This window comes from Colius striatus, chromosome 2 (assembly GCF_028858725.1).
Source record: "Colius striatus isolate bColStr4 chromosome 2, bColStr4.1.hap1, whole genome shotgun sequence".
In the NCBI taxonomy this organism is placed as follows: Eukaryota; Metazoa; Chordata; class Aves; order Coliiformes; family Coliidae; genus Colius; species Colius striatus.
Window position 1 is genome coordinate 39,349,428 of NC_084760.1, and position 23,667 is coordinate 39,373,094.

At 42.1% G+C, this 23,667-nt stretch overlaps 1 long non-coding RNA gene across 1 annotated transcript in view; it reads right to left on the reverse strand.

The window, feature by feature from the left end:
- Positions 1-23,667, reverse strand: part of LOC133624937 (uncharacterized) — a 34,845-nt gene that overhangs the window by 1,554 nt on the left and 9,624 nt on the right. The window contains exons 2-3 of the long non-coding RNA XR_009818201.1: positions 17,912-17,978; positions 15,033-15,177 (exon numbers count right to left, since the gene is read on the reverse strand). This is a non-coding gene — a long non-coding RNA (uncharacterized LOC133624937). The remainder of the gene's footprint in view (positions 1-15,032; positions 15,178-17,911; positions 17,979-23,667) is intronic.

A 23,667-nucleotide genomic window follows, 5' to 3' on the forward strand; every position in this document is an offset into this window, starting at 1 on the left:
GGCTGCTGCTAACACAGATGGTAACTGTTTTAATAACATAGAATAAGAGGAACAGTATAGATAGCAAGTAAATCTTACATCCTTTCACACAATGGCACTCCATGCTCATGCAGCATTGCACAGACCCTGGATGGATTTTCCCACGGCACATTGCACAGAGAGGATTCTGTCCATGGAGAGAAATATCTCCTCTTTGGTTATTCAAGCTAATATATAACTTTCTTACAAGAAAATAACTCTATTCACAGATTACTTCCTTAAGACAATTTCTTGCTGAACTTACTTATAGATAAAAGTAAGAGCAGGCAGGCAGTGTAATTGCCGGTACTAGGTGGGAACTGCCTGCAAGCTCACTCTTGGGCTGAGTTTGTCTTGGGGCTGGGAGGGTTGTGCAGCACAACACAGACTGAAGACCACGCTGGATGTGCTCTGGTTAACTGTGTGGATCACCAACTCCACAGCGTTCAAGGGTCTCCTGGTCAAGATCAATATATTCCACCCTGTCATGGTTTAGGCCCAGTCAGGCACAAAGAATCACGTGCAACTGTCTGCTCACTCCTCGCCCTCCCAATAGGACAATGAAGAGAAAAGTAATTGAGAGCCTTTGGAAATGCCCAAGGACAAGGAAGGCTCACTCACCACTTTACGGTCCTGGGCAAAACAGACAAGACTGCTCCACTTGAGGAAGAAAATAAAAATTAAAACATAACAAACAGAAAACAACACAGAGCGGGATGATGATAAAGAGTATGACCAGCTCTTTCAGACCACCTTCCCTCCACTCCTCCCCTCTTCCTGGGCTCAAGGCCCTGAAACTAGTGTCTTTACCTCCTCCTCATCAGTGGTGCAAGGGGTCAGGGAACAGAGGTTTCAGTCAGTCCTGTTCTGAAGGCTCTTATCACTTGTCTCACCTCACAGCAGGAGAACTCCTCACTATTCTCTTGCTCCAGCACAGGGTCCCTCACACACCAGGCAGTCCTGCATAGGTTGATCCAACTTACGTTCATCCCAAGGGCTGCAGCAATTCTGCCTCCTGTGTGGGTCATGGTCACCTCCCCACACAATTTCTTGCCCGTCTGGGCACAAGCACTCCCCCAGCATGGGTTTTTTCAGCAATCATTCCCACTCGTATGGAGTCCTCATTTGCAATTGTTTCCTCTGGCATGGAGTCCTCAGCACTCAAGCCTAGGCATGGGCTCCTCACTAGGCTCTATCTTTTTCCCAGGCATGGAGTCCTTCCAGAACTGCTGGTGACTATCAGTCCTGGCATTGCCCTCCATGGGTGGCAGAGGGACAGCTGCTCTCTTGGCATGGGCTGCAAGGAGGTCTCCAGTCCAGTACTCCTCCTTCCTTCCTCCTTCTCTGACTGTGGGGTCCGTGCCATTGCCCCACTCCTTCCACCTCCTCTTCCACTGCAGATTTCCTGTCTTAAATAGCAATCACAGAGGTGCCATATTGGCCTGGACAGGGCAAAGGTGGGCCAACTCAGAGTCAGAGGAAGTTTCAAGAACTGTTTACAGGGGCCACCACTGCAGCCCTCTCCATCTGGTACCAAGCAAAAAGTGGCTCCACACAAACCCAGGACACACCCCTTGATCCACATAGAGCTTTTTTTTCCCAAATACGTTATAACTTACAGATTACATTAACAACATATGGGCTTCTCAAGCCTTACATACAAAGGCTGACGATGTAGACAAAGCCTGTTCAAGATTACTACCTCCTCAAATACTGTATTCTGCACAACTTCCAGTACAAGCAGTAAGGGAGGCGGTTCAGGGAGGTTTGGGCAAGCTTCTCCAATGAAGCAGAAGAGTTCAGTGGTTGAGTATAGCTGCTGCTCCAAGACTACCTCATTTTCCTCCTTCCTGATCTCCATTTCAGGCTCATCATGAGTCACAGAACATCTGACAGTGATCCAGACATGCCATTGAAAGCATCAAGAACATAAGCCCATTTGAGTCATTTGACGGCCCTGCCCTCTGGTGAAAAGGTACAAGCAGCCTTTTTATGGCAACACAACCTTGGTAAGCATTGCAGGGATGAGGAATAACCATCCTACATCCAGCTTCAGAGATACTTAAATCCTACTGACTCGTATGTTGAATAACAATATCAAGAGAGGGCAATCTGTGGTAGCTCATATCGGTGAGAGGTCTCCTGACAGTAGTGCTGTTTCCTATCAGTGTCTGCTGCAACTATGTCTTGAAGCAGGTCTCACACCATTTAAGCTCATTACCCTGGGGCTCACAGCCTTCCTGAGACAAGCTACGCCAACAATGTCCAGCACAACAGAGGGAGCCACAATTATGAGAATGGATATTTGCCTTTCATGATGCTTGAGAAATTTGTTTCAAAAGCTGAACTAGACATTTTATCAGATAAATTTTGTTCCATCATTCATAAAACACTTGAAGTATAGTTACAGAAGTACACTTATTTAATACAATACTGAAATAAAATACCTAATAAAAATTATCTCAATTAGCTGAAACATTTTTCTTTCTACCACTAACCTAAGACATATGTAAAATTGTATTATGTTTAATGGCTATCTGGGCTGCTGCAATGACTTCAAGCAGCTCACTGAGCTATGATGTTTTTGCCATGTGAAGTTTAAATGGAGAGCAAGACATTCAGAGGGAAATTTCTGAGAGAAACATGACAAGCTGCTGGACTTGACGGAGGCAGGGAGGACAGAAGAGAACAGGTAGATTTGTAAGTCATCGATGCAAAGCAGATAGCTGAAGCCATGTGAGACAGCAAGCTCACTGAGAGGAAGTTTTTAAATGAGAAAAGTGAGCCGAGGACAGTATCAATAATCTGCAAGTAATTGCCTGGTTTTACATGTGATGTCAGAGATGCTGTAGGAAGTGTCTCCCAGGATTCACCTTAAATACTGCAGAGAAATTGAATGTGGAAAGAGACAGAAGGTGTTTCTGCAGCAATACTTTAGCTTCAGTCAGGACTGTGCTCTAGAAGTAAATCACCTATAGACATCATCTACTCTGCCCTGGTGAGGCCTCATCTGGAGTCCTATGTCCAGTTCTGGGCTCTCCAGCTCAAGAGGAACAGAGAACTTCTGGAGAGAGTCCAGCGCAAGATGATCAGGGGACTGGAACATCTTTCATACGAGGAAAGGCTGCGGGAACTGGGGCTGTTTAGTCTGGAGAAGAGGAGATTGAGGGGAGATCTTATAAATATCTAAAGGGTGGGTGTTAGGAGGTTGGGGCATCCCTTTTTTCTGTAGTAGCTAGCAATGGGACAAGGGGTAATGGGATGAAGCTGGAACACAAAAAGTTCCACTTAAATATAAGAAAAAACTATTTCACTCTGAGGGTGATGGAGCCCTGGCACAGGCTGCCCAGAGGGGTTGTGGAGTCTCCTTCCTTGGAGGTCTTCAAGACCCGCCTGGACATGTTCCTATGCGACCTGATCTAGGTGAACGTGCTTCTGCAGGGGGGTTGGACTAGATGATCTCTAAAGGTCCCTTCCAACCCCTACCATTCTATAATTCTATGATTCATAGCACAAGTGGTCTCAGAGTAGGCAAACCGGACTCTTTGGGGGTTAAATTAAACCACTGGATATGCTCCAGGTACACTCCAGCTGCCAATAAGAGTTCATTTCACTGGATGAGAATAGACTCAGTCCAAATTAAAGCTTCTAAAACAATTTTAGTGTAGATGCCAGGTCTTCAGCACTACTCTCAGTATTACAGCCCTACTTCTACAGTGCTCTCCTACTTGCTAATGTACAGCACAGCCATGCTGGTATTTTTTCCAACTTTGCTGCAGACTCTCTCTATGGACTTATATAAATCATTTTACCCTTGTGTCCTTCATATATGAAATACTCTCAATACCACATCCTGCGCTCGCTGGGACATGGAAAGAATAAAATTGTCAACATACATCAGGCACTCAGGCACCATGATGACAAGCATCCCTCTACAAGGCAGGGAAACATTCTGTTCAAAACAAGATTTGACTACCATTCAGTAAATCAGATGAGGACCTTACCCTGAGAACTGAGGATAAATGTATGGACCAGACTCCTCTGTTCAGTGACCTGTGTCCTTTCTTGCACACTCTGAAAAATAGGTCCTGCTGGAAGAAAGCATGACATCATCGGAGACAACAAGTTGAAGAAACAGCACTACCAACTCTGAGTGATGTGTACCTCACCTTGCTGCCTTCACGTTCTTTTGAGATACCTTGGGATGCTCCTCTGCTATGAAATTTCATAATGTTCAGCCATTGTTTCATTCAGGTGGTAACAAAAACCAATTCATTGTACAACAACAAGGAAAGGCTCTCTACACATTTATCAAGTGCCTCCCAGCTGATCTTTTTGCTTGAAACCTGTTCATTATTTTTGTGATGTTCTTGAGATTGACTCATTTCTGTATTTAACCCAGCTGTGTTCTTCTGTAGTATCCATTGAATTCAAATCAGAAACCCTGGGCTGATACCTCATAACGTTGAAAGCTTTTGCTAATTAATTCTACACCTAGCATAACTGCTACATCTATGTTCTGTACCAAACGTCAACAGTTACTGACTTAAATGTAAATCAGCCCTTTGACAAAAGGAGTGCTGTTTTCTCTTACTTCAACAGCAGTTATTCCTCAAAACGCCCAGTTGTACAAACTGGCCAATAGGATTTTCTCTTCTTGCTGTGAGAAACTTCATCAAGGCTGAAAATGCTCCCAAAGCACCAGGTAGCAAACCTCTCAAGCCCTATATTGAGGCCATGTTCCACCTATGGAGCTTTCTATTTAAATCAGTGAATCTAACCTAAAAAGACAGTTAGATTTTTGGAGCATTTGCTTTGACACTTTACTAGCTATTCTGGAAAAACAGTCGTAGGAGCCAAAGATTTTCTCAGCTATTGAATTTATGTTTGTTTGCTCGTTTCTGCTATTTGCACACAAATCTCTTTCCACTACACTTGAATCACTGAAAAGGGAAGATCCACACTCCCAACATCAGTCTGTAATAGCATAAAACATTTTTCTGCTTTGCTGGCACATCACATTATAGAGGCTGTCCGTAATCTTAGTAGAACAGACAATGTAAAAAACCTTCCTGCTTATATCAGACCTTGTTATTAAATTTATATCCATTTCTCATAATAACCTACATTCCCCTTTATCGGAACTCAGAAAAATAACTCGTCGTGCGGGACTTGAGCGTGGCATTTGATACAGTCGTCAGAGGAATTCTGATGTCCTGTCTCGGAGACTTGGCAGGGGATTAGTGGGATTGTGAGTAGATGGTTTCAATCAATCCTCACAGACAGTACTCGGTGAGTCATGAAGACTTTCTACTTCCAGGGCTATCACCCATGAAGTTCTGAAAGAGTCCACCTAATTCAGTGTTTAGAAGAGGGCCCTCAGTGCGAAATGGTTCGGACTAAAACAGTCAATATACTGTAGGCAACCAGGGCTAGCTGCTGACCCAAAGGTCCTGACACTTATTATTAGAACCAGAGTTTTAAATGGGAAATGAGAAGAGCCAGCCTTCAGTTAAAACGAGAGGTGATGTGATCCGAAGCAGCCCCTCTCTGCTGTCAAATCTACAGTACCTTCTATCACCTCTTTCCTGAGATACAACTAAAGGCATTAAAGCCAAGCACTCAGTTACCACTCCACTATTCAGAAGCTTGGACTACTTCTTCCAGTACAAAAAAACCCCTCTGGTCAGGTATCTTTTCCTCTTCAGTGTAAAGCTGGGTGTATTTATGTAGAATATTTTATTATCTTTGTTCCTGGGGTTTGCAGAGTATCCTCTGCTTCATGTCTACAGAACTTCAAAAGTGCAATTAATTTTAAACAAAGTGATTGAAACAAAGATGCAAATGAATCTGTAGCAGAGAAAAAAAGAAATTTCACTGCATGTGTGCAGGGAAAGGCAGTCGGACTATCCTCATTCTGTGAGAGTGATCCCTTTGCATCCAGCTGTCCAGTTTACTGACAAATTAAAATTAGAATATCCTTTCTCTTGTGATGTAGCTCTAAGATAAATGTTTTTAAATACTACTTCTTTGCCTAGACCTAATTATTCATCCCTCTCATCTTTTTATGCGGCATAGCTCTTTTAGAAACTCTTATTAGGAAGGCCATGTAAAGTGTTACACCTAACAACCAGGTAAAAAAGAAAAATATTCTTTGGAATATTTTGCATTAGGAATTATATATTTGTGGTTTTTACAGGGATCACATGGATGTATCAGTCTTCTTTGTTTTGGAGACCTGGTCAGCACAGTCTACAGGCAAAATTACATACCAAAGCAACACAAAGCACTTATTACTTTCACAGTACTTTAATAAAACCAAATAAACCCTTAGTTTTTTACAATGTTTTGAGAAATAATATATTCAACTAGCCCATCTCATCAGCCTTTAGAGTACATTTTTGCAGGAGCTCTCTGGTGGCACAAAAATTATTTTTACCAGGGATCTGCTTAGAGGGAAAAAGAAGAAAAGGACTCCAGCATTTAGCTTGGATTTATGCAATATTTCCAGCCATTCTGCATAGCAGAGTGAGTTCACACGCTTTCCAGTTTATTTCATATGACTAAAATTTGCACCCTGAACTGCTGGCTCAAATTCTGTCTGGATTTTACTTTTTCAGAGCTCATCATAAGCAAGCCCTCTGGAACCTGGACTATACTCCTGATGCTTCTTATCAATCATGCCCACCAGCTCCAAGATAGGAAAACGGGTCATGACCTTCTAACTAACCCTGTTACAAAAGGGATTGAGGAAATGCTTATTTCTCTACCTATCTGCCCATTCATATCTACTAAAGCTTTCATTAATCTCCTTATTCTCAGTTTCAAGATGAATCAGAACAATTGAGACATCCCTTCTCCACTTTGCTTAAGGTTTTAAAATGGGAATCTGCTCTTCAATATGAGGATACTGAGATGGCTGATGTAAAACAATGATACTGTTGCTACACAAGCGTTTGCAAGCAGAGGATCTAGCTTCCCAGTCTGTGTGGAGCTTCAGTAAGCCTAAAAGAGACATTATCTTTACTATCCTAGTTAACAACTTGGTTAATTTAAAGATACCAGAGCAAAATAGCTCCCATGACTCTCTAATAAAACTGCAGTCAGTTGACTATGAATGTTTGTACAAGCTAAAGTCAGAAAAAGTAGCTAATCTATAATGACGTCTCCTTTGCCTTTTTGATTGTCTATTGAAGGCACCTAAAACAATACAAGCAAAATAGTTATCCCATCCTTAAATTGTCCATGGCTGATATGGTTATTCAAGGAAACACAAGCCACAGTTAGGACCAGCTTCTTACTACAGCCACACTAGATGCAAACTAGTAGTCATGGGTGGTCATCTAGTCTATGTAGACTAGATGAAAAAGTACTACACTCCAAATCCTAGTTAGATGAAAGGACTTTATAACAGGAAGGATTTCTCACAGACAAGAACTCAACTGACATCTTTCAAGCTGCAGCTCAACACCTTAATTACCACCTATCTTCTCTTCTGCTTAGGAGCAAAGGTTTTCCCATAATTTAAAATTTTTCCTCTAAAAAAGTCTAAAAGGTTAAACTATTTCAGAAATGTGACTTCTCATACCTGGAAAGGTTTGCCCAAACAAAAAAAACTCAAACAAATAGACCCACAAAAACCAGTAATAAAACATAAGTATTTTTTACCTCCAAAGCAAAGCGGGAAAGACCCCTATGAGTTAAGTACAGGCTACACTTCTTAAATATGCTTTTTATCCTTCCCTCTCTCTTTCTCTAAGCATGCAACCAAAATTACAAACAAGGTGCATAATGCTTCTGTGTGGTAACCATGGTAATCAGCTGTATCAACTACTGTAAATGGCAATATATCCACAATATATCCTAAAAGCAGACCTACTCCACTCACACACTAGGTTTCCTACATACAGCCACAATGTCCTAAAACTGACATGAATAATTTTGCCGAGCAAGCCGTTCAAGACAACATTCAGGAACTGCCCTTTGTACGCCTGTTTTAGATGTAGGTAAACAATCACTGGTTGCTTTGGAAAACCCTAGCTCCATGCCTATCTGTGCTTCAGACACACTCTGGCCAGCACAGCCCTGGTCTTTATCGTTACAGATCGTGTACCTTGAACAGGACACCCTGTTCCATGACAGTTCTTTCTATCCAGACAAAATTAGCATTTGGACTGTTAATAAAAAATATGATTCTGAGAAAAAGTAGGATTTAAATCAATGGGACCAGAAACAAAATTCTCTCAAGATTTTTTTCACTAAAGTTTTGTGTTTCCCCAAAACGAATTCATTGCTTTATGCAAACATGGTTTCACAGGAGTTACGGGGCAGCACCTTTAGGATACAAGTATGTTTTCCAGTCTACTGAAGCTAGACCACATCAGTAGAAAACTGACTGATGATCCCTTTTTTTGATTACTTTAGCTGAAGAAATATGAAAGTCAGTCCTTTCCTCTGAGTGCAATGATTTAGGACCTCATGTACCTCTAACTAGTATAACCTCTAATCTTTTTTTATGCCCTACCTCAAGTGCTTTTTTATTCACCTAATTTCGTTTCAAAACTTAATTCTTCCAGCTGCTTTGCTACCACATGACGACTCAGGCTGCTTAGTTTAACGCTGTCAAACACTTTTAATGTCCTTTCTGACAGATAAGGCTAAGGATCCTCTTACCCGGAGACGTAATTTTTCATATTCTAATGGTCAGCTAAACAGGGATCTCCAGCAGGTTGAGGAGGGACTTGATCACACAAGAACTTGCAAAAGGTAGAATACTGTTCAGCTGCCATTGTGCCAATAATTTGGAATGCCAAAATTCACCTTTGGTCTCCAAAACCTTATATAAACAGTTGCAGTACATCTGTCTGACTCTGCAAACGGTCCTGTTATTTAGACAAGTGTTATAGTTGATCTCAGCGAGAGCTCAGTCTGAATCTACAACGCGTAGGTCGGCGCTCTGTTTCTAGCAACAATTTGCATAACAGTATTCATTTCCAAAATGATTCACAGGCTTCATACCCAGAAGATCGATCATTGGCGAAGAGCTATACAGCAGCATCCATCAAGGTCTGTGCAACGCAGCTACAAGGTGTAGGACTGGGACCTTTTCTATATAGTTGTGGCCAAAGCTCAGTACTCAGGTTTAATTCTGAAGATAAGTGCATGATACCTCATTAACTGACTCACGAATCCTGGGAGATTCAAAAATTGAATTAAAGCTACAAAATATGTACCTGCCATTCTAATGGTTGTTTGCAACTAGATTCTTAAAACTCTCCCCGGTCTTCCCCAGCAGCTTTCCTGTGCTCTCCCATTTTTCTAAATACAGGGAAAAATGCACATTTTAATTCTGTTCCAGTGAAGGTAGTTTTTTAGTGCACCTTGCTCACCAATAGTACTATCAGTGATGTGATAAATAGCTCTCAGGTATCATTCATCTTCTCCTTGTTATTAAGGTGAATTGTGTGTGCTGCATAACATTTTGTTTTAAAAGGACTTGGGATTTTCAGGGGAGAAACGAAGAGGTTAATGTAATTGTCCGTTCTTATTCTGGAGAAGGCAGGTGAAGGAGGCGGACGTCCAGGAAAGTAGACGATAAGGTTTGCAAAGATCCTTGGTCCCTGAGCTTCTTGATTTAGAATGAGAAAAAATATGCAGCCAACTCATTAACACCTGATTAATGGGAGGGTAAAGAAGAAAGAGGCTCAGGCTCTGAGTTGTTCCGTGTCGTTCTCACTGAAAAGAAAATAATCTGGAGAGATTTCACCACATCGCTAACGCTCGACGTGGAGGGAGAGAAACTGAATTCGGCCCCCTCACCAGTTCCACCGGCAGCAGCACAGCCCGGGGTCGGTGCGGCGCCGGCGTCGCTATAGCCTCGGCTCGGTGCAGCCAGCCATCAGTGTAGCCCCGGCTCGGTTCAGTCCCGGGTCGGCGCGCCCTGGGGTCGGTGCAGCCCCGGCTCGCTACAGCCGCGGCTCGGGTCACGCCGTCCCGGTGCGGCCCGGTGGCGGCGGCCGCGGCCCCGTCTGATGCGAGGAGCGGGCGGGCGCGGGCGGGAGCGCGGCGCACCCCCCTCTGGCGGCCAAACGCTGCACTGAGGCTGCCGGCCGGCGGGCGCCGGGGGCCCAGGGGTCGCCGCGGGCTGTTGGTTTCACCCGTTGAAGTTAAAATATCAGCTCCGCGCACACGCCGAAACGGCGTTAAAATTGTATACTACTAATCCTTTCACTTCCGTGTTTCTGCGGGACTGCAGGACTGTGCTGGTGCTGCTAAATTGAGACAATGTTCCTTTTGGTTACTTTATATTTTTGAATTTGAAATCTTTGACTGAATTGAGTTTTATTTAAAAAACCCCGACAGTGTACCACATTACTTAAATATCCCTGACTGTTCTAGAGGCAAAGCAAGCGGAGCAGTGGTGACCATGGCATGAAATGAGGAAAATGAAAAGGAGAGGGAGCAAGCACTGCATTCAGCACAGGCAAGTGGCAAAAGAAGGATCCAAAGAGTAAAGTTTGATTTGTCCAACAGTTTCATCTTAAATGCAAATATATTTAACTGTTTGCTAAAAGGAAACTGACAGCACTTCTGCTTGTAAAGGGAAATTTTAGAAAGATCATGTTTATGAAATAGAAAGTTAAGTGTAAAATCTTTGCTAAATCTGCAACACTTTCATAAAGAAGTTTCTCATTTAAAGGGTGACGGTGCTATACCTGTTACAAAACAATGAGCAAGAATGTTGACTGTGCTATGACAGTTCACATTGCTTCCTAGAATTCAAATATTCCAAACTACATCTTTAGGTCTGACATGTTTTTTTGGAACATAAAGCCCGATTTTGTGCTACCCATTAGAAGACCCTTATAGGATGTGGAGAGGTCAAGAAAACCGAAACCAGCATAAGCACAATTATTTAACTTAGCTTTATCTAGATCCCGATTCTACATGCAGATACATACATAGAAGAAAAACTCCATTTCAGAACTGTAAATACTCATGTGTGTTTCCATATACTTCCCCACAGCAAGTGCATCTCAGAAAGAGAGTTCTTAAAAACTGAAAGACACATTAAAAAACAAGCAGAACCGTTTCAGAGTGATTGTATATAGGTAGCAAGGTTACATGTTAATGCATATTCAAGGGTCTTTTCTAGTGGAAGCACATCTCTCTCCATCAAAACTCCTTCATACAAAAATGCAGGACTCCTCTGGTAGAAATCCTGGATGCTCTTAAAATGAATCATTCTCCTTTTCAGTACTTGCTCCATCCTCCCCTTTTTCAACTGCTGGCATCTGGCATTGCACCACAAAGAAATAGTTCTACTACTGACATTTACCACTTTACATAAATATATGCTAATCAAGGCATATGGGTAAAGTGTGGCAGGTAAATAAAAGTGACAACATAATAGCACACACACTACTTAAAGCAAAAAGGGAGGGGAAAAAAAAAGCCCTTCATGCTGGCTCTTGATGAGATTAAACATCCTCCTCTTCCTAAGGAAGGAAGTGAACCAGAACTGATCGGAGCTGGAGTCAGTGGAGTTTTGGAGCGCTGTGTGTCTGCCAGGAGGGTCATTCCAGTTCTTTTGGAAATCGATTACATTCCCCAGCTACCTACTGTTATATTGCACCAGGATATTATTGTACAGTCTTGCTACACAGCCCTCCATTATAGAGCAGCTCTATTGGCATTTCAATGTTCAATGAAGGCTAGAATTGCCGCAAAAGTTTCAATTAAAGAAAACTCAAAATGAAAAGGCAGAAAGGGGGGAAAGAAAAAAGAAAAAGGTTGGGTTGAAAGTTTCCAGCAAAGGTATTTATGGCTGTCCATCACCCTCTCTTTTTTCTTCCTCTCTCCCAAAGGGTACTCTAAAGCATTCCTTTGAACAGACATGTATTTTGCAGAGTTCTTGGGAGGAACACAGATGGCATCATTCCAGTAGTGTAGTAATAAATAAAAAATAGATATCCTTATGCGTTTGGTATAAACTCAATATTGCCCAAGTTAGATGGGGGTAAACTACATTTACCTGTATTCACCCTTGGCTGAATCACTGCAGGATGCTACGAGAACATATCAAAAGTAGTTATTCAGTCCATAGCAGCCTGTAATCACTATTTTTTCTAACTCCTAGTCTGGCTGAAACACCCCGTGGTACCTACTACAACCACGCAGGACTCCATATACCCTTATCTAAACCGAGCAGCCCAGCAGAATGGCGTTTTACTGATTACTTTATGCACATCAACATACAAAACAGGAGCACTCCCTGGGCTAGCAGAAAACACAACTGCTAGCAAAATGTGGCTTACGTTTGCCTGTACTAAGGTTTAATTTCTGTAATGTTCTATCTTTTGTATTTATAATCTGAACGAATCAAGTAAATTGTTTTGTTGGCTGTAACAGACCCTATGTTTGAGTTCAAGATTAACGTTGCAGCTAGTTTCCAAGGTGATGGCCATTTAATTATTGTTTATGTAGAAGTGATTAACTAAATGCCAAAAAATCCCAGCTAAAACTTGAAAACAAGGAGGGTCAGTAAAAAGCTAAACATAAACCTAAAGAATTCAGGCGAGCATGTGAGATCCTGCCTATAAGGATGTTTAAGCCCCTTAAACAATTTTATGTCGACTATGCTGTTTACAACAAATTTACAAATGTTTAATTGCCCTTTCACTGCTCAGTTCCATTCTCTAAAACTTTGCACAAGACACATCTGAAATGAGATGCTGTCATGGAGGGCAACAGCCATCTTTGAGAGGGCTTTTTTAATGCACAGGTGTCTCTCTAATTCCTATTTTTACATCTTGATTGAATTTCACAAGAGCAACCAGGTACTCCAGGCAATGTTTTCAGGGCAATTACTACAATTCTCGGGTGGTCACTCTGCATTACATTTCATGCCTTATAAAACAACATGAGGTGTGCTATAATCACTCAGAAATATACAGCCTTTCATGTCCTATTGCTTAATTAAGGAGGGTGTTTTGCAGTACAGATATTATTGCTAGTCTGTGGTTTTTAATTTTACTACACGGTAAAAGCACCCTAATTCATACCAGTAACAGGCAAACCTGCAAATTAGTGCATTTTCTGAATTAGAAAATAAGTTAATAAACTGCAGAAAGAAAACCTAAATGTGAATACTGCAATATTACAGCAAATGTGCTCATTTATCCTGGGGAATACAGCTGAGTCTCATTCTGGGGATATTTGATAGTGTAGCACCTTGGACTTTTTAAAATGTAATGAGGCTTCGGATCCCAGCCCTACAATGAGCTCCCTGTGTGTGGACTCCTGTGCGAACATGGATTTGAGCAAGGGCTCCCGGGAGAGCTATCTGAGCATCGCTTGTGGCAGTACTGAGAATGGGGTAACGAGATACTGGAAGGGCTTGTTGAGACAGTAGGGTTTTGTGGTGATTATCATTTCTGTGAGGTGCTGAAATAAAAGCCAGTGATTTCCCAGTGACTTTTACATTAGCGTGAATACCATAACTTTTAAAGCTATGCTTATTTTTTTTTTGTTGGGGTTTTTTTTGAAAGAGGCATTGGTAAGTAGATCAGTCACAAAATTTGACCTACTTGAATAAATATCTATAATCTGACCAACAGTGTGCTGTAATCTCCATTTTGCTCTGGTTTATAAACCCCTGGCCTGTCTGCTAGGATATGTAAAATGGCTAACTGCACAGTGACTCATGGAGTAAGTGCACTCACTCTACTCATCTCCCTTATTCCCTGAACCAGAAGTTAATAAAACCGTTGGCCTCAATCCTCACCCAAAATTATTTTGACACTAGCAATTCTCCACATGTAGGCAATGAAAAGCACAATTTGTAACAAATGCCAGCCATGCTGATGCCCTGCTTTCAAAGCTCTGATGTTTGAAGGCCATGACACAGTATATAGTGAGTACAGGGATTTGTATAGGATTCTCGAACTAGATCCAAATATCCTAAACAATGGTCCCTGCTGAAGGAGCTGTTATCTCCAGTTTGCTCCATTATCCTCCCATCAGCCTTCTCCGGGCAGCATTGCCTGCCTCACCCCTCGTGTGAATATATCCTAACACACAGGACTTTGCATGGGCTGGAGACAACCAACAACCACCTATTTAAGCTGTCTGAGCCAATCTTTAGCCAAATTGGCCAGATTATACAATTGGGCAAGTTGGCCAAAAAACCTTCCCACCTCTGCACAGCTCTTGCTGATTGACTCCAGCAGCACACTCCAAGAGCTCAGCAAGGTTTGTAGTTTTTGTCCTGCCTTTGGGGAGTTTTGGCTCACCAGACTCCCATCTGCACTTGGCAGGCAATCATTAATGCCTAGTTATTGCCCCTAGTCCAGTAGAGGTATGTTTAGTCAGCAAATAGCTAATTGCCTGTCTACTGAAGTAGTTCATGGTGTCATCTTTACAGCTTGAGACAAAAATCCTAAATCATCCACAGAAAGATTGCTCAAGTCATCATAATGGTGCTTCTTCACTGCTTGGCTCATGGTATTTCCTGCTGCTCCATTCTGAGCAAACTGTGATAGTCCTACGCTAGTAGTGCTGTAACCTGCACTGTCAACTTCTGGGCATGAAACTGTTATCCTGTGGAAAGAAAGGGATTTTGTAGCCTGGGAGACAGGTTTCATCTCAGGTTCATGAAGAAGTGTGTACCATCTCTCCTGAAAATGAAGAAACACTGTACCCCTGCATAGGCATTATTCAGTCCAAGATCTGACTATTTGTGACCATGAGCCCCTAAATTACTGAATACTTTTTAAAACCAAAATGGGTCTGTGACCCACAGAAGCAGTGATCTTAACAGCCCCCTACAGAGTACCATGAGGAAATATTTCCTTCTATTGGCTTAAAATTTATATGCAACCCACTTCAATGAAGCACACTTATTTTTTCTCTTCCCCTTGGGAAAACAGTGGGAAAAAAAGAAAATAAATGGTTGCTCTGGTTTATTTATGTTCTCTGTAATCATAAATATCTGCATTCGGTTTCCCACTTACAAGCAAAACAGTCCAACACTGCAATCTCTGATGCCAAGCCCACTTCTGCACTCATTGTAGTCAGTGGCCAGAATTTAGAAGGATTTCACAGGGAACAAGAGCAGGCACTAGATATGAGCTCTTCTTATACATCTCGCCATCTGTGCTGAAGTAAACAAAAAAAGCCATATTAAAATCAAGCTCAGCTGGAAACAGAAGGAAAGAAGGAAATACCAGCAATTGCTAAATATAATGCAATAAACAGTTTTAAAAGGTGTTACAAGGCTTTTAAAAAAAGTTACAGCTGTGCTATAGATTACTTTTCTTAAACAGGCTCACGTTGAAGCTCTTTGAGTATTGTATTTATCAATATAATGTATAAAATACTCTATAATATTCATTAACAGTATAGATAGTATATTTCTAAATAAATTTATAATTATAAACATATAAAAGTATATTTATAAATAAATATATTTATATTTATAAAAACTTATCAATTATTGATATTTTTTCACTCCTGAAAGGAGAAAGATTTCTTCATTATAACCCCAGCCCTGTTACGGGCTGTGTGCATGCTCAAACTTGCAGTTTCATTTAACAGGGAACCGCACAAGTCCTGGGATTTATCCCCAAAGATTTTGCTCAGGAGTAACAGAGTGAGACTCTCGTTCTACAAAATACAGTGGTGTGACACAGGCTTCAAATCAGTAAAGTATCCCTGTTTAGGAAAATACACCTAAGACAAGAAGCCTTAGGCATGTGCTTATGCGCTTCCTTGAATCAGCCTGATTGCTGTAAGTGTTTTCCTTGAGGCAGACATAAGGTTTACAGACACTGGCCCCAAGTTTGGGCCAGCCCAAAGATAATTTAAATGCATCTCTTTCCTCTCCTTCTTTTCGCTACTGAAAGAGAGGGGTTTGCTGCACATCTTATTCCTATCTGCCTTTATTAGGCTTTTTATAAGTGTGTAAGAAAAAAAATAAAAATTCAGCATCCCAGACATCTTCTTGGGTTTAAGATCTTAACAAATGAGGACACAGCTGGCCTACTTGGTCTGTGGATTTGCTAGCTGCAGGATTAAGTCCAGCTGAGCTGAAGTTTATAAACCAAGTTATTGACTTTAAAAATTCTCATATTGCTTATCAAAACACACCACATTGAAAGAACAACCTTCCCGGAATCAAATGTGGTAAAGCTTTCTCAATTATAGGCAGTCTCTCCTCATACAGCCGCCCTCACCATAGCCCTGCTAGTCTCCTGCATCTACTTTATTACAAGACTCACTCTCAAGTTGCTCTGAAAAATAGCCTTTTCTATCTTCTACCACAAATGAGCAGAATCTAGGCAGCAAAGGGTTGGCTGCATATAAGCCAGCACTGAAACAGGAAACAAATAGTGCGACACCAGGCAGCATCCTCCCCTGGAAAAGCCTAGGTTGCTATTAGGTGCTACTCACCTAAAAGGATTTGTTTCTAGTCTGAAGTTAGCATGGAGCCTTTGTACGTTGCTTTTCAATAAAGATCTGATCCAGCTGCCATTAAAATCAATGAAAAGGCTCCCATTGACTTCAAAGGAATCTAGATATACCGTATATTGCACCAGATGAAAAATACCAAAGGAAAAGAAAACCTCTGTCTTTTAGTATATACTTTCGATTTTTATATAGTCTTCATCATAACAATGATCTGAAGGAAAGGAACTGGAAAATTTTCTAAGTCTGTCAAAGCTAAAAACTGAAAAAAGGAGAAACTTTTGACAAAAGCAGACACCTTCCCCTTTATTTCAAAATGTATTTTTTCCTGTCAAAAATTGTTTTCAGTAGCAAATAGGGGACTAGTTTAAATTCTAAACTACCAACACAGCCAAGAAAGTATTTTAAACTAGATAATCTTTGCAGGAATACACATTCTTTCATCCTTTTTGCCCACTTACTCGTCAGTCATGAGACTTTCAGCTCCACATTTCTGTGACTTTGGAGCCTTAAAAAAAAAAAAAAAGGATTGGATATCAGTGCTTTTATTGCCCGTGTCTACAGGGAGGATGCCAGCGCCTGCCTCTCAGCCCAGTGCTCTGTGACAGACATAAGATGGGATATAACATATAAGAAAGAGAAGGATTAGAGAACAGAAGAAGACTGCGATAAAAATCCACCCATGAAGTTTTATAGATGCATATATTTAAAACATCCTTCATCAGCTTTATATACCATTACAGTTATTGGATTTTTCATCTTTGCCTTAGATATGAATTATTTAATTAGAAACTTCAATACCTGCATAACTTTGAAACCCTCTTGCTATTATTCTTATTCAAAAAAATATATGCACCTAGGAGAATTTCCCAGCAGTCAAAACTTGTCTTAGAAGGAGTAGTACAACTGAGGTAGGCTAGGTTATTCAGGTAATGTGGATCAGGCCACACTTTGGTTCAGATTACATCTGGGTTTCCTTGAATGTAGTGACCAAACATTTGGTTATCGTTTAGTGAATATGATTTTCTATCAAATTATTCCCTCTGGAATCCAACAGAAAACATCTTGAAAGCATCCAGATGTCTCTAAGATTCTTTTTAAATCACTCATTCTAATTAATTCTCTGGTTTTAAAATATTTCGTAATTCAATATCACCAGAAGGTCTGTCTTTTTTTTTTTCCCTCAGTAAACTACTTTGAAGGAATAACAAGCTGCTGAAACTCTATGCAGGGAATTTGTCCATTATGGAAAAGAGATCACAAAAGCATTTCATATCCTGCTGTTCAGAGTAAGAACAAGTCTGTTTATAGCTCACATGGTAGGGTCATGTGCATGGTGGGTTCAAAAAAGAGTGATGAGGAAAATACTCTGCATATTGCATGCAATTATATGATATATGTAATTGACTGCAAAAATGTAACTTACCTAAGGGATCTCTGCTGACCTGCTCACGAACAGCTCAACATGAGGAATTCCCATCCACCAAAGGTTTCTGCAGATGAAGGATGGGGGAACATGAGGGGTCTGTCCTCTCAGGTTAACTCCTTGCTCACCCCAGGAAATGCAGGTGGGACAGCATCCTACTAAGGCACCCCAACACAGGCACTATGGGCTTCTGCTGAAAATCCTGACAGCCGTTAGCAGAAGTGACTCATTCTTTAACAAAAATAAAGGTCATTCAAATCAGTAAAAGACAAAGCAGGATGTGCCTCTAAGCAATTTATGTGCATTACATTAAATTGCTCAGCAGATGTTTTGCCATCCTACAGCTGCACCTTACCTGGTGTTTTAGGGGCATAGGGACAGTTCATAAAGAGCAGCAATTGATCTAGTTACTGAAGAGTAATTAGAGTATTACAGGGGTGGACAGGCAAGTTCATAAAGCTGCTCTTCAGGGAGATAGTTCTTTTTACTCCATATGAGTTGCAAACTTGCAGGCTCCTGCTGCCACCCTCTCCCTTGTGCAGACAGCACTGGCACGTGGGATGCTGATGGGAGGACAACACACACACCTGGGACACACATGAAGTTCCTCCCTTGCAATCACAGTCATCCCATCTGTGCTCAGAAGACAATTCATGCATCCAATATTGGTCTGCAGGATTCACTTCGCACTCAAATCGATCACACATTTCACAGCTGACCTTCTCACTGTCCTCCTCATGCGGGCACGGGTGATATGAAATCACCATTGGAATATTCTGAAAGGCACAGGTTTGTAAAACATTTTTATTGATATCTATCAAAATATTACTGCAAGCTGTCAGGAGGCATGCTGGATATTTAGAATTTGGTGTTATTTAAAGTATGATTTTTATTTTTTTCCGTAGAGTGGAACACTCTTATTTTATGGAAATATATCCGGCTTGACACCAGCCAGAAAAAAACCCAAAGGTTTGGATGACCAACTGAACAGCTCAGGGTCACAGATGGGTTAAAAGGGAAAACAGTGATGAGCCTGTTTGGAGTTAGGATAAATAATGAATGTGAAGGACAGTAGTTTTCACTGACTCTAATGTTAAAATGTTTCCCCTTTCCTCTATTTCATATCCAAGAGGGCATCACCATCACCACCTTGCCTTTATCAGCACTGCTACCCTCAGAAACAAAGGCTGGAAGCGATTAGATTTTTGGACCCTGACCCTGGACACGCTAACTCACATACCTTACTCCACATGAGTAGCTGAAGCTGATGTCAAGTGAAACACATGTGTGTTTCTGGCTGAGGGTTTCTGACACAAATGTGTCCCAGTTCCCCAGGATGGAAGGATTAGGTTTTTATCCCTAGTGCCTAACAAGATATTGCTCTTTAAAACAGTCATTGGTGCACAGGAATAGGAAATATAAATGCCACTTCCAAGAGAGACTAAAATGTTTTCAGCGTAGTAACAAATATCTTGAAACAGTCTGCACTGGTGAGCGAACAGAGGATTACATTTAAATTCAACATTCTTAATGTACATTTCTAATCTTAAATTTCTAAAAAGATTAGCCATTTACAGTCTGAATAACAGCTTCTGCACTCATTCCAGCTAGTATAAAAATCATAAAGGTTAGCAAACTGTGTGGATCAGAATATAAACTAATCGGCATCTGGGATTAGGAAGAAATCTCCTCCAATTCATTGGTAAAGGCTTCCTCAAATACTGAATGGAGCCCATTATTCTGTTTGTCTGTTAATAACTCAGGTGACATTTGCCATATGCCATCAAAATGCCTAGGGTCAATACCAACTTTATCTCTGTTAAAGCCTGTAGATTCGGCCTCAAATTGTGAGTCCACAATTCAATACCAAGTTAGGTATTCCCGTTTCTAAACAGTTCTTGAAAGCAGTGGGGATTATTTAGGAATTGTGTGATGGCAAAGTGCAAGGGAAGGAAGTCATGGAGGGGCAGAAAAGAATGGAAATGAGATTGGACAAATATCAAAGTAGGTGACCTTTTTTCTTTGCCAAATGTGATAAAGTTGTCTTTTTAAACTGGAATCACTGTGTATCTCAGATCAAATCACATTCAAAGGACTTATGCTAGTATGTCCCTAGCTGCAGTTCCACAGTAATTTAGGTACGTTATTCATATGCTGAGTTTCCTACAGAAAAGGAAATGAACTGGAAGATTTTTTTTTTTTATTCTGTTGTTAAAACAAAGTACAGTGAAAGTTTGACCTTAAAGCAAGTATTAGACTCAAATGGTTTTTCGGGAGTAAGGTTTATACAGGTGTGTAGTGGGTAGTTTATATAGGTGCCTTATATAAGTGTGTATTGGGCTGATGTGGCCAGGTTTTGGTAGTGGGAGGGGGCTACAGTGGTGGCTTCTGTAAAAAGCTTCTGGAACCTTCCCCCATGTCTGATAGGGCCAGTGTCAGTCAGTTCTGAGATGGACCCACCGCTACCAGGGCTTAGTACATTAGCAATGGAGGTAACACCTCTGTGATTAACATGTTTGAGAAGGGGAAGAAGTTGCTGTGCAGGGGCTGAACAGCAGCACCAGGAGGGAGTAAAAATGCCATTTCCACAGATGGCAAGGTCAGTGAGGAAGGAGGTGCTCCAGGCCTGGAGCAGAGATTCCCCTGCAGCCCGTGGTGCAGCCCATGGTAAGGCCCTGTCCCTGCAGCCATGGAGGCCACAGGGGAGCTGAGATCCACTTGCAGCCTGGGGACGACCCCTTGTGGGAGCAGGTGAATGCCCGAAGGAGGCTGTGACCCTCTGGGAAGCCTACACTGGAGCGAGCTCCTAGCAGGACCTGTGGACCCATGGACAGAGAGCAGCCCACGCTGAGACAGGTTTGCTGTCAGGACTTGTCACCCTGGGGGCGAACCCACACTGGAGCAGCTTGTTCCTGAAGGGCAATTTCCCTCATGGATGATACCCACTTTGGAGCAGTTCATGATAAACTGTAGTCTGTGGGAAGACCCACTTTGGAGAAGTTCACAAAGAACTGTCTCCCGTGGGAGGGACCCCACACTGTAGCAGTGGGAAGTGTGAGGAGGCTTCCCCCTGAGAGAAAGCGGTGGCAAAGTCCATGTGTGATGAACTGACCATAACTCCCCATCCTCCATCCCCTGTGCTGCTGGGGGTGAGAAGGTAGAAATCTGGGAAGAAGGAGGGGTGAGGGGAGGTGTTTTAAGATTCAGTTTTTATTTCTCATTTCCCTAGTCCATTTTTATTTTTAATAAATCACAGAATCATAGAATGGTAGGGGTTGGAAGGGACCTTTAGAGATCATGTAGTCCAACCCTGCTGCTAAAGCAGGTCCACCTAGATCAGGTCACGCAGGAACGTGTCCAGGCAGGTTTTCAAAACCTCCAGAGGAGACTCTACAACCTCCCTGGGCAGCCTGTGCCAGGGCCCCCTCACCCTCACAGTGGAAACATTTTCCTTCGTGTTTCAATTCAACTTTTTGTGTTCCAGCTTCTTTCCATTACCTTGTCACTGGATACAACAGAAAAAAATGATGCTCCAACCTCCTGACATCCAACATTTAGATATTTGTAAATATTTATGAGATTCCCCCCCACAGTCACCTCTCTTGTAAGAAAGATGCTCCAGTCCCCTCATCATCTTAGTGGCTGTTCACTGGACTCCCTCCAGAAGTTCCCTGTCCCCCTTGAGTTGGGGAGCCCAAAACTGGACAGAGTACTCCAGAGGCCTCACCAGGGCAGAGCAGAGGTGGGGGAGAACCTCCCTCGACCTGCTGGCCACACTCTTCTTGATATATCCTATTGGCCTTCTTGATATGCCATTGGCCTTCTTGGCCACAAGGGCACATTGCTGGCTCATGGTTAGTTTGTTGTCAACCAGGACTCCCAAGTCTCTTTCTGCAGAGCTGCTCTCCAGCAGGTCAATCCCCAGCTTGTACTCGTGCATGGGGTTGGTCCTTGAACCATTTCTCACCAAGTTGAGTCTGTTTTGCTCATGATGCTAATTGACGATTAATCTCTATCCTTATCTTGACTTGCAAGATTTCCGTTATATTTTCTCTCCCCTGTCCAGCTGAGGAGGAGCAGTGATAGAACAGCTTTGGTGGGTACATGTCACATAGTCAGTGTTAAACCACAAGGTGGAATTAGGGGTGGAATTAGGCTTCAGGTTTTTGTGCTTTAAAACCTCTAGAAAAATCATACCTTGTGCAAGAGGGGATCTGGAAGATCATTTCAGCATCTTTCTGGAGGAGACATCTCTCCTGCTGAGAATTAATGAGATGTATTTAGGGGTGGTGACAGACCTTGCCCAGAAGAATGACTTGGCCCCACAGAACTGCTTTTTCTGGAGCTACCAAGGATCGCAGCTTGGAATAAGCCTCACTTGCTGGTGTCTCTTGCTGCAGTGTCTGCACCCCACGCACAGGCAGTGCAGACCTACAGCCTCACCTGTACCTCCAAACAGCCTGGACTGTTCTTGCAGCGTGATAGTGGAAAGGTTATAGAAACATAGAATGGTCTGGTTTGGAAAGGGCCTTAAATATCATATAGTTCTAATACTCCTACCATGAGCAGGGACACCTTCCACTAGATTAGGTTGCGCAAAGCCCCATCCAACCTGGCCCTGAACAGTTAGTTCCAGGGATGGGGCATCTACACCATGGCTGAAGAATTCCATTTTACCCAATAGAATCCAACCACCAAGAACTTTTCCCAAGTCTATAGTTACAAATTAAAACCAGAAGCTCATCTGTGTACTACCTGGCAGAGGGCAAGGAAGGAGGTCTTGGGGCGAACATAAAAGTAGGAGGTTATTTGGCAATACCTTGCTAGCACATCTTCCCTGACTCCAGCTAATTACAGGAAAATGATTTTTTTAAGCCAGTGTTTGTGCCTCTCTGTTTAGCAGCTCTCCATAGATTATTTCTTTTCCTTTGGAAATTCATCTGAGCCCTTTCTGAACCTGCATAACTCTTGGCATTCAGAGCGCTCAATGTTGTCAATGGCCTGCATCAAGAAGTTGTCCGGTTCATAGCATGAGCAGAACAACTCCCTTGGGCTGTTCTGAAGCTATACCTAAAATTTGTCTGTACTGGCCCTGAGTTCAGAGGTGATGCAAGCACATGCCTGGAAACTCTGCCAATCATGATGTCTGAGAGAGAAGCCAAACATGCTCTGTTTCCAGGAATATGAGAGGATTATAGTTATTTCTTAATGCTGAGTGAGGGTCTGCAAGCCTACAGGCCCAGTAATATGTGAAATAAAGAGGTTCCTCTTTGGGCTCCAGCCAGCAAACACCTGCTCACACACAAAACTCTCCACTCAAGCCAAACAGATGACACCTGTGAGCAGAGTCACCCCCATGATGATACCTGTCTGGTTTCCCAGCCAGGAGAAAACATGTTCCAAGCTGTGCTGAGTGACTGATGTGCTCCATGTTTGTATTTGTTTCACAAGTCATAAATCTGCTTCTCTCATGTGGTTCAGGGGTAACCATAAAACAACTGCTGAAGGTGGGAACTGCAAGAATTTCAACCATGGCCAGTAAGTGATAAGTCACTGTAGTTTGAATATCTTACACGTTAGTAAATCAAAACTTAAAGGCAACTTTTAAAAGACACTAATTTGATTTCTGAGAATCTGAATGCCTTTCATGTCTATCCTTCAAGCACTGAAAGTTTTTAGGTATAATGTATACAAGCCTGATGCTGTAAAATATTAAAAGCGCTGAACTGTGGTTACCAATTGATGTGGAGGGTTTT